The sequence below is a fragment of the Esox lucius genome, chromosome 9, assembly GCF_011004845.1.
Source record: "Esox lucius isolate fEsoLuc1 chromosome 9, fEsoLuc1.pri, whole genome shotgun sequence".
Classification (NCBI taxonomy): Eukaryota; Metazoa; Chordata; class Actinopteri; order Esociformes; family Esocidae; genus Esox; species Esox lucius.
Genome location: NC_047577.1, coordinates 8,333,175 through 8,345,073, shown reverse-complemented (window position 1 = coordinate 8,345,073; position 11,899 = coordinate 8,333,175). Strand labels below are relative to the sequence as shown.

The 11,899-nt window shown below is 43.1% G+C and overlaps 1 long non-coding RNA gene across 1 annotated transcript; it reads right to left on the bottom strand.

Annotated features, from left to right (window-relative positions):
* Positions 1-2,486: 2,486 nt before the first annotated feature.
* On the bottom strand, positions 2,487-3,200 carry LOC109616117. The gene is made up of 2 exons (XR_002197180.2): positions 3,167-3,200; positions 2,487-3,081 (listed from the first exon to the last, which is right to left on the bottom strand). It is a non-coding gene; the product is annotated as an uncharacterized LOC109616117 (long non-coding RNA).
* Positions 3,201-11,899: the final 8,699 nt, after the last annotated feature.

The following is an 11,899-nucleotide window of genomic DNA, read 5'->3' as shown; positions in this document are numbered from 1 at the left end:
CCACGCCGCATTGCTGCAGTAATTCAGGCAAAAGGAACCCCAACTAAGTATTGAGTGCTGTACATGCTCATACTTTTCAGTTGGCCAACATTTCTAAATATCCTTTTTTTGTATTGGTCTTAAGTAATATTCAAATTTTCTGAGATACTGAATTTGGGATTTTCATTAGCTGTCAGTTATAATCATCACAATTAAAAGAAATAAAATATATATATATATATCAGTCTGTGTGCAATGAATGAATATAATATACAAGTTTCACTTTTTGAATGGAATTACTGAAATGAATCAACTTTTTGATGATATTCAAATTATTTGACCAGCACCTGTATAATACAATACTGTTTGATAAAGTTATGGGAAAGATATGCTGCTTTAAAAGTTGATAATCTGCTCTACTTAGTTCTGAGAGAAAAGCTTTAAAATATTGACACTTGCCAGAGAGCCAGTCTTTGTTAACGCCCATTCAGCGTAGTTCACACCCTCTTAGGCCTTAACCCCACCCAGAAATGTAGGTATTTAAATGGGGACACTCTGACCTTGTGCTAAACTGGTCTGGTTGGTCTCTAATCAACACATACTATATCAAACAAAATTAAAGTTTTCATGTGCACTTGATACATCAGGTATAAACAGTACAGTGAAAGGTAAAGTATCTTAGCAGCAGGATTCATAATTCATAGTAGCAGCAATGTAAGTGCAGATAATTTGAGTGCAGGTGGACAGCCACTGTTTAGCAGTCTTACTGGGTTGTCCACATCATTATGTGTCTACCCATAATAACTGGTCATAGCCACACACACACACACACCTGGATGAATAACTGGTCAAATAGCCAAATACCAAAATGAATGGATTGCACACTTTTGTGAAGACAATGGAAACACAATAACAGCTCGGCATAATCACCCCTCCCCTGAAACACACCTAGATATCTGCATTTAGGGTTCAGCTAGAAATCCAGCAAACAAGAAATGTAACAGCATTATTCACTAAAATGGAGATAATCATCAGGCAAAGCAAGCTAACCAAGCAACAAACTAAACACCAGGAAGTGTTAGCTTTCACCAGGAAGTGTTAGTCTGGGGGTTTCCTCATCATTTTCCGATTCATCTGAGAGGTTGATGGCATCATTGGCAGACAGTATTCTCTCATAGCTGGTTCCCACTCAGATTTGTTAACAACGGCAGCTAAACTCAGGGAAGTGTTTGAGAGCTCTAGCAACGCGTTCACACTGGTCCATGTTTGAAATTCCCGGGATCGCGATGATACTAAGTAGTCACGTTATAATCCGATGACTTGATAGACCAATCAGAACTCAGTACGTCAGCATGTCTAGCCCCTTTATTATCTCAACCAATACAGGAAATGTTGTGTATATTCCGCTGCTAAAACAAGGGTTTGAGTTTCACATTTTATTCGTATTTACACTTCGCATACTAGTTAGTTATTCAGTCACATTCACGTTCACTATTTCAAGAAGTCATTTCTGCAAAAAAGGCTGAATGTCCCAGAACACTTTTCATGAAAAGTAGTGACATGTGACTTAAGGCCCAGTTTCCTGAATACTGTCACATTTTCCTGAATACTCCGTAATTGGGAATTTAACTCCATCAGATGGATTTCTTCTGTTATATTCATTAAATGTATGGCTCCTGTCACGTCCTGGCTGTGCCCCTAGCCATCTCTGCGCTGGGCTCGGGTCATAGCCAGGACAGGACTGGAGGTGGCAACTAGCCACCTCTAATCCTTTTTGGTTTCCCCAATTGGAGGCAGGTGTTGGTTATAGCCTCCAATTGGGGACCCTATTTAAGTTCAGTGTGTTGGCCATGTTGGTGTGGTTCATTTTGGTTTTCCTGTTTTCAGTTAAGCCCACGGCACTGGTTGCTGCTTTTTTTTTTTTATTATTATTTTTTTTTTTATTCATTAAAACATGGATTATTGGGACGACCTCGACTCTGCGCCTGTCTCTCTACTACCACAACCTCATCCGTGACAGCTCCGGAAAAAAACAAGAGACCACTGCAATTTTCTTTCCTTTCCAAAAAAGTAGAAAAGGAAAGTTATGAGTGAAGAACAGAAGTGTGGAATTTGCTGTGGTCTCTAAATTTTTACCCTTCTGTTCTTCACTCAAAACTTTCGAGACCACAGCAAATTCCACACTTCTGTTCCTAACTCAAAACTCTCCTTTTCAACTTTTTTAGAAATGAAAGAAAAAGGTGCAGTGGTCTCTTTTAATTTCTTCTGGAGCTGTATATGTTCATACAGATTTTTAAAATTAGTTTGTCAATACAAAGTTTCTATAGTACATCTAATTTGTGTTCTTTGTGTTATACATTATATGTTGTTTATCACAAAGTCAAATTACATTTTCAGCAGAAATTGTAAGTGGGGAACATTACAATTATTTTTATTTATTGAATAAAAAGATATCAATCCTTTTGATTATACAGCAAATTAAATAATACAACAAAAATCATTAAAAACTTCATGTTTTATATTATTATACTATGACTTTGTATGTGCCTGACAGAGTTGACAAAATTCCAGTCCTCAGCTGCAAATCATGCAAATTAATTAAGTCATCTCTGGGAGATTGGTCTGTTACAAGGTTTAATAGCCAAGACTTAGATCTTATAAAATATATTTTCACAGCATAATGAAGAGTAAAACATCAAATAATAAAAATATGTACATTTTTGTCCCAATTCTGAAGAATGGGTGATATACTGTATATAGTACCAGTCAAAGGTTTGGACACATTAGCCCATTCACTAATGGAGTATACTGGGATTAAGTTAAGTGAGGGGTATTTGTGTCCATCTCTGCACCCACAAAAAATATCTGAATGAATAGTTTACGTCAAGGTCAGAACATGTAGAATGTTTAAGACCATAAAGTGAAAAGTGCATGAAAACAGAAGTAGATTACTAATAGAATATACTTAGAAATATGCCACAAAATGGAAGTCAACTCCTCATACAATAAAATGGAACTAGAAATCCTGTCTTTTGTGCAATTTCTTGCACTGTCATGCCATCTTTGTCGCTTGCTGGTCTGGTCACTGGTCATGTTAATGGCCTAAAGAGGATGCAAACAAATTCTACATCAGCTCTGATCTGCCCTGACTACTTTAAATGCTTAATGTCTATGATAGGAAACACACCTACTGTCAGTCTACATTGACTACTAGGAAGTTTTGGTTCACTGTACAAGACCTCTCCTCTTCACTTGGTAAGTCTGTTAAACACAATGAAGACAATATCTTCAAATATCGATTTTCATTATTTATTATCTATACTGCAAGTCAAATACCAAGGGAATCAGAATTCCTCTATGGGACACTTTCTGAATACAGTTACTTTTGTGTAATTATTATCCACAGTGTGTGTTCAATGTGCATGTTCTGTGTGTGTGTGTGAGCAAATCATTTGCTGATACCATCATCATGAAAACTAAAAGAATCCTAACCAAGAAGATTTGTAGAGGGATGAAACTAGAAAAGCAAATAAGTAAAATAACTTTAATATTTTGTATGTAGTAACAGAGAATATGGATGCATCTCTTGGGAGAATGTAAAATTTTAACCCTCTGCTAGGTAGATCAAGACAACATTAATTATTTTATGGAGATATAAAAATAACTAGCTAGTAACATTGGATGAATATTATAAATGTTCAGCCATTATTTAGGTAAAGCATGTAGCCAAACTCCTGATTACTTTTACAACTTGTGAAAGTGTCTTCATACAAAGTTGACCTGAATGATCATCTGGAATCATCGGTAGATTCTAGATTGTAGGAACACACTCTGCATTGTCAACCACTGAACTATGATTACATTCCATTACAGTGAGTCTGTCCTGTGGTTAGTTTGCATGAAAATGTTTGTACACCTTCCTGGAAATGGAGGATGACAGATATTTGCTTAGCTTGGGGATATTTTTTTATCCCAATTTTGAGATTTTAATCTGTATTGTAAACCCTTTCTATTAATTTCACACCCAACTGTGTGGTGTCATAGTTCCTTAGTCAAAATGACAAAGACCACGTGATGCAGTACTTGGATCCACCTCTGAATATTCTTGAAGGTTTAATATATCGTAAGATGGGTGGGTATTTTATTACTTTAGTTGAACCATTCCTACATGTTCAAACCTATATGTAAAAATAGTATATGCTATTGGAACGTACTCCAATTGGTTTGCCAATGGAAATATTCTTAAATAGTTTTGAAAAAGAAAAACAATTATTTTGCTGTTTTGTGGGAATTTAACCATTTTAATATCCCCTCAAGACTCTGATCTTAATCGTCTGTTAGTTATTCTGAATGAGGGTTAAGGTAAATAAAAAATAACATGTTGGTTATGCCCTGTCTTTCTTTTGGCAAGCCAGCATACTGTAACTGTTGGTCTGATGTGCATTGTGAACTACAAGTCTTTTGCTGCTGTTTTATGTCTTAAAAACATTTAATTTAGAATATATGATGGGAGCTACAGGTCTGAACATTAATAAAGGCATCAACCACACATCTACCACTGTCTTGAGTGGTACTGGGAACTCTGTACTGTATTCGACAGGGACCCTGCAAAATAACTAAAGATTAAAAACCTACAGTATGGAGTTTTTTAGTTCAACTTGAACTTTATATAGTTGTGTTGGTATGGAGTATGGAGTTTAGTTCCACCAAACGGATCCGTAACTGTCTCCAAAAGCGCAACGGTCCAGTAGCGGCACTAATTTATCATTTTATATACTTTAATAAGTAATGTTAGCTACAACAAATTAATTCAGCATCTTGAATTGTTATTCAGTAATGCATTGAACTGTGTTTTTACAAAGCATTCTAAAAACATAATCAAGATAGAATGGTACAAATGTTTTTATTTGGTTGTACCCAAAAACATGTTTTACAAAAACAATATCTCATCACTTAAGTGCAGCTTAACCAAGGTTAGTGCTTGTCCGTACCATGAATCTGACCCTAACCTGAAAAATTACCCTAACCTCAAAACAGATTCCTCACTGTTTTAAAATAACAACAGTGGCTAGAACCCTGAATGTTGATTGACTGACAACCTATTTACTAGTCTTGTACTGTTAAATGGTTTATAAAAGCAATAAGGCCTCTCATAGTTTGTGATATACAGCTCTGGAAAAATTTAAGAGACCACTGCACCTTTTTCTTTCCTTTCCAAAAAAGGCAAAAAGGTTGAGTGAGGAACAGAAGGGTTAAAATTACAAGACCACTGCAAATTGAACGCTTCTGTTCCTCACTCAAAAAATGTTCCTTATATTTTTTCTGGAGTTGTATTGCCAATACAACATGGCTAATTGCTGTGCCCAGGCACTTAGCGAAGCGCCGTGCCTAAGAACAGTTCTTAACCATGTTATATTGGCCATATTACATCTCCTCAGGCATTATTGCTAAATTCAATTGTGTGTTTTTGTTGGAAAGTTCCACCCAGCCATTCAGTTAACCAATCACATCACTTTCTGCATTCAAGGCACACCTGCCCACATCAAACCTTTAACTAACTTCTAACACTTAAAGCTCAAAATATCAACTGAATAATCAACACAGGTTTATATCATTGTTAATTACACCTTGAAAGCACGATCTAGCTTCTATTATTTAAAGTAAATGTAAAATGCTGTCTGTCCAAGATAATAAAAAATATATATTTTTAGTTGTTAATACAATGATACAAAATGTGGTCTTTGTCTTACATCTTTTAAAAAAAATAAAACAAGGGGTCTAAGATAGTCTGTAGGTGGGTATACATCAAAGAGCCCTGTGCTACACGTACAGTTGCTCCTCGTTCAGCCTGCTCGCTGCGCTCCTTGTGGCCGCCTTCTCGGTCAGTTAAGTTGAACCACCTAATGGCATGCTGGTATATCTCTCTTTTGCTGCCCCTGAGATGGCACATTTCCGTGCAGCACCTAGACGGAAGGTAAACTTATTTTGCTAATTTGTTAACCATTTTACTCTGTTTTGGATATACATATGTTTTCATCTGGATTTGGATGAAAACATATGTATCGGTAGAACTTTGCTTCCCATCAGGTCGAAGGACACCCCCCCCCCATTGATCCCCTTCTAATTCATTATTTTAGCAACAATGCATGAGAAGACACAAGCTAGGATGTTCTATGTGACCCTCTGTGCGTCATGCCCACCGACAGCTGCTAGAGCAGACACCTAGGGGAAGGTGTGGGGAGGTACAGGGGAACATATTCATTTTTATTATACAGTTACTCATTAGGACCAAGGTCTCATTTCCATGTGTACTTTGAGCATCAAAATTGTGTGTAGCCACACCTCGGGGAAAGCTGGGACCAGCTGGCACCGAACAGGGTCCCACACCAGCCCCCCCCCCCTTGTCCTCGTCCACCTAGTCGTACTCCGCCTCCGAGTCATACGACGAGACGGAGTCCGATCCCCAGTCTCCCTTCCTGGTGTGCTCTCCTCTCGTCTGCGACATCGGAGGGCAGTAGCCAAAATCAGCACGGAGACGCCGTTATTCCTCCTCTGGCGTCTCTGGCTTCTCCCACGGCCACTGGAAGTTGTCCATAGTGACCACCCTGCTGGTTCCTTTCTTTAGGTCGGTTATTGTGTCACGTCGGTGGGAGTGTGGAGGAACCAAGCGCAGGCTGACTCGCTTTCAAATCATCATCATCATCATCTTCCGCTTATCCGAGGCCGGGTCGCGGGGGCAGCAGTCTTAGCAGAGATGCCCAAACTTCCCTCTCCCTAGACACTTCCTCCAGCTCTTCCGGGGGGACACCGAGGCGTTCCCAGGCCAACCGGGAGACATAGTCCCTCCAGCATGTCCTAGGTCTTCCCCGGGGTCTCCTCCCGGTGGGACGGGACCGGAACACCTTCCCAGGTAGGTGTTCCGGAGGCATCCGAAACAGATGCCCAAGCCACCTCAGCTGACCCCTCTCGATGTGGAGGAACAGCGGCTCTACTCTGAGCTCCTCCCGGGTGACCGAGCTTCTCACCCTATCTCTAAGGGATCGCCCGGCCACCCTGCGGAGAAAGCTCATTTCGGGCGCCTGTATCCGGGATCTTGTCCTTTCGGTCATGACCCAAAGCTCATGACCATAGGTGAGAGTAGGAGAGTAGGCTCAGCTCTTTCTTCACCACGACAGACCGATACATCGACGCATTACTGCTGAAGCTGCACCGATCCTTCTGTCAATCTCCCGTTCCATCCTTCCCTCACTCGTGAACAAGACCCCTAGATACCTAAACTCCTCCACTTGAGGCAGGCACTCTCCACCAACCTGAAGTGGGCAAGCCACCCTTTTCCGATTGAGGACCATGGCCTCGGATTTGGAGGTACTGATTCTCATCCCCACTGCTTCACACTCGACTGCAAACCGTCCCAGTCCATGCTGAAGGTCCTGGCAGAGACAAAATTGTGTGGTCCCCAAACCTGACACCCTCCGGCCCCTGGCTGCGCCTAGAAATTCTGTCCATAGAAATTATGAACAGAACTGGCGGCAGAGGGCAGCCCTGCCGGAGTCCAACATGCACTGGGAACAAGTCTGACTTACTGCGGCAATGCGGACCAAGCTCCTGCTTCGGTCGTACAGGGACCTGACAGCCCTTAGCAAAGGACCCAGGACCCCATATTCCCGAAGCACTCTCCACAGAATGCCGCGAGGGGCACAGTCGAATACCTTCTCCAAATCCACAAAACACATGTGGATTGGTTGGGCAAACTCCCATGAACCCTCCAACACCCCGTAGAGGGTATAGATCTGGTCCAGTGTTCCACTGCCCGGACGAAAACCACACTATTCCTCCAGAATCCGAGGTTCTACTATCGGCCGTATTCTCCTCTCCAGTACCCTGGCATAGACTTTCCCGGGGAGGCTGAGAAGTGTGATCCCCCTATAGTTGGAACACACCCTCCGGTCCCCCTTCTTAAAAAGAGGGACCACCACCCCGGTCTGCCATCCCAGAGGCACTGTCCCCGACCGCCACGCAATGTTGCACAGGCGTGTCAACCAAGACAGCCCCACAACATCCAGAGACTTGAGGTACTCAGGGCGGATCTCATCCACCCCCAGTGCTTTGCCACCGAGAAGTTTCTTGACTACCTCTGTGACTTCAGCCCGGTTGATGGACGAGTCCACCTCAGAGCCCTCATCCTCTGCTTCCTCAATGGAAGACGTGATGGCGGGATTGAGGAGATCCTCGAAGTACTCCTTCCACCGCCCTACGACATCCCCAGTTGAGGTCAACAGCTGCCCACCTCTACTGTAAACAGCGTTGGTAGGGCACTGTTTCCCTCTCCTGAGGCGCTGGACGGTTTGCCAGAATATCTTCGAGGCCAGCCAATAGTCCTTCTCCATGGCCTCACCGAACTCCTCCCAGGCCCGAGTTTTTGCCTCCACAACCACCCGGGCTGCAGTCCGCTTGGCCTGCCAGTACCAGTCAGCTGCCTCAGGAGTCCCACAAGCCAACCATGCCTGATAGGACTCCTTCTTCAGCTTGACGGCATCCCTTACTTCCGGTGTCCACCACCGGGTTCGGGGATTGCAGCCTCGACAGGCACCGGAGACCTTACGGCCACAGCTCCGAGTGGCCGCTACGACAATGGCGGTGGAGAACATGGTCCACTCGGACTCAATATCTCCAGCCTCCCTCGGGATCCAGTGGAAGCTCTGCCGGAGGTGGGAGTTAAAGATCTCTCTGACAGGAGACTCGGCCAGATGTTCCCAGCAGACCCTTACAGTACGCTTGGGCCTGCCGAGTCTGTCCAGCTTCCTCCCCCTCCATCGGATCCAACTCACCACCAGGTGGTGATCAGTTGACAGCTCCGCCCCTCTCTTCACCCGAGTGTCCAAGACATACGGCCGCAGGTCAGATGAAACAACAGATGAAACAACAAAGTCGATCATCGACCTGCGGCCTAGGGTGTCCTGGTGCCACGTGCACTGATGGACACCCATATGCTTGAACATGGTGTTCGTTATGGACAAACTGTGACTAGCACAGAAGTCCAATAACTGAACACCGCTCGGGTTCAGATCAGGGGGGCCGTTTCTCCCAATCACGCCCCTCCAGGTGTCACTGTCGTTGCCCACGTGGGCATTGAAGTCCCCCAGTCGGAGCACTTTCCAGCACCCCTCCCAGAGACTCCAAGAAGGTCAGGTACTCTGCACTTTAATTCGGCCCGTAGGCACAAACAACAGTGAGAGACCTATCCCTGACCCGTAGGCTCAGGGAACTGACCCTCTCATTCACCGGGGTAAACTCCAACACATGGCGGCAGAGCTGGGGAGCTATAAGCAAACCCACACCAGCCTGCCGCCTCTCACCCTGGGCAACTCCAGAGTGGTGAAGAGTCCATCTTCTCTCAAAGAGTGTGGTTCCAGAGCCCAAGCCGTGCGTAGAGGTGATCCTGACTACCTCTAGTCAAAACCTCTCAACCTCACACACGATCTCAGGCTCCTTCCCCGCCAGCAAGGTGACGTTCCACATCCCTAGAGCTAGTTTCCGTGTCCAGGGATCGGGTTGTCTAGGCCCCCGCCTTCGATGGCGGCCCCACATCGCTCGTTCGGGCTGAGCCCGGCCGGGCCCCATGGGGAAAGGCCCGGCCACCATTCGCTCGCGTACGAGCCCCAACCCTGGGCCTGGCTCCAGGGTGGGGCCCCGGCTGCGCCATACAGGGCGACGTCACAGTCCTCATAATTTTTCTCATCATTAAGGGGGTTTTGAACCACTCTTAGTCTGACCCGTCGACTAGGACCTGTTTGCCTTGGGAGACCCTACCAGGGGCATATAGCCCCAGACAACATAGTTTGCGTTCAAATAGTTGGATCAAAACAACAAACTGAAACAACGCAAAGAGCTGAAGTTATACAGCAAACCGAACCCAAGACTCACCAGCTACATGCAAAATACAGCGACAATAACTGACAACACAGGACTGGCAGAGGACACGTTTATACAGACACATAATGAGGCAAGGGAAATCAGGTGCGAATAATGAATGACAAGACACAATTAACAAGTCCGGGATGTGTTCGTGTGTGGATGGGATCCGGGAGCGCCCGGCCCGATGACGCTGGTCATCACCGTACCGTGATGATATAGTGGCTCCATACAATACAGAGAAATGAACAGATGATGACACCAGCTTCAAGTGGCTTCAAATGTATTCTGATGAAAAGACAATACATCAGGTATGAGAGCAGTAACCATGGAACAAAGGTCAACCCATTCTTCTTGACTGATGAATTTGAGAATATACACTGCTCAAAAAAAGGGAAAGGAGCATGTAATCAGCACAGTATGACACCAAGTGAATTAAACTTCAGGGATATGAATCAGCCTTTTGTCTCATGTGTGTGTTCTGTGATAATAAAGAACACAATGCTGATAAATAAATGAGGGTTTTTTGAATAAACTCACATTTATATCACAGTGAACCAGGAAGTCCACCGAGTGAATGACCAAGGATATGTAATGACAAAGATAAACTTTCAAATATTTAATCAGTAAATAAATTACACTGCTCAAAATAAATAAGGGAACAGGTAGTCATCACAGTATAACATCAAGTCAAATAAACATCAGGGATATCAATCTGTCCAGTTAGGAAGCATAAGAGATTGTTAATCAATGCAAATTAAAGTGAGAATAGGTTTACTGGAGAGGCAACAGCAAGACAACTCCCAAAAAAGGGAATGGTTTTGCTGGTGGTGGCCACAGACAATTGCTCTCTAATTTATCCTCCCTGAATTTTTGAGCAGTGTAAATTGGCCTTCGTACCTGAAGGGTTATGGTTCAAGGCAGAAAATCAAGAAGGCCTGAAACTTGTAGGGAAGCTAAGACCTGCCTTCACCAAGGTCTTGGAGTCCGGCAGCTAGGGCACAAATTAAGGCTATTCAATATACATATAATCTAAATACCATCAGCATGAAACTGAAATTGCTTTGTGTACCAAACAACTGCAAAGATGTTTTGAACAAGCATTTTTTTCTAAACGAGTAATTCAAGTCTTACATGGGTCAGGACTATGACACTTAGTGAGAGGGAGAGGATGGGGTAAAGCTGGGAGATTTAAGGGAATCTTCCTCCTTGGTGTGATATGCTCATCAGCAGACCTCTCCTCAGGCTCACTGTCACTCACATGTCTGTTATGAAAAAAGCAAGCTGAAAAACATAAAATACATGCAACATTTGGTACACACACAATACACCCCTACACACACACCGTTTATTTTTCTCCTCTTTCTTTGAGAACCCTCATCCTCGAACTGCAGACCTGCTGTATCACTACATTTATACATTCATGAATTATTTGTTAATCACATTAAAATGGCAAATAGAAAATATGTTTTACTTCTATTTAATACTGAAATAAACTGTTATGACAATTAAAATAATAAAGTTAATCAAAAGTGTTCAAATTAAATGACCTTTGGCACATATGATCCGGGCACTTTTCCCATCCATGACATGGCTCCTCACAACTTTTAATGCCTTTGTTTGTTTTTTCATCTGATTCATAATTGTCCACCAGGACTGGTCAACTCTGAACCAGGGACTTGGTATTACATTAATAGAGTTGTCCTCCGTAAACGACACAACATAGTATCTTTATGGAATCGCAAAAGAAAGTTGTTAAAAAAGATTATTGTGATTGGATAGGTCCCTAATCTTGCATATGGAACAGGGGGAAGTCTTAAGCAAGAACTATTTACCAATTTGCCCTTAAGTGTGGATAAAAGTCTTTCCTAAGGCAGAGACAATGCCAAAGTAGTGATAAAGACCATTACAAAGCTCATTCACTCTATATGTATTAGTATTGAGCATCTTTGGGAAGCACAGGGTGGTAAAATCTCAAGACAGCCAAAAGAGCATTAAGTGCAATGTG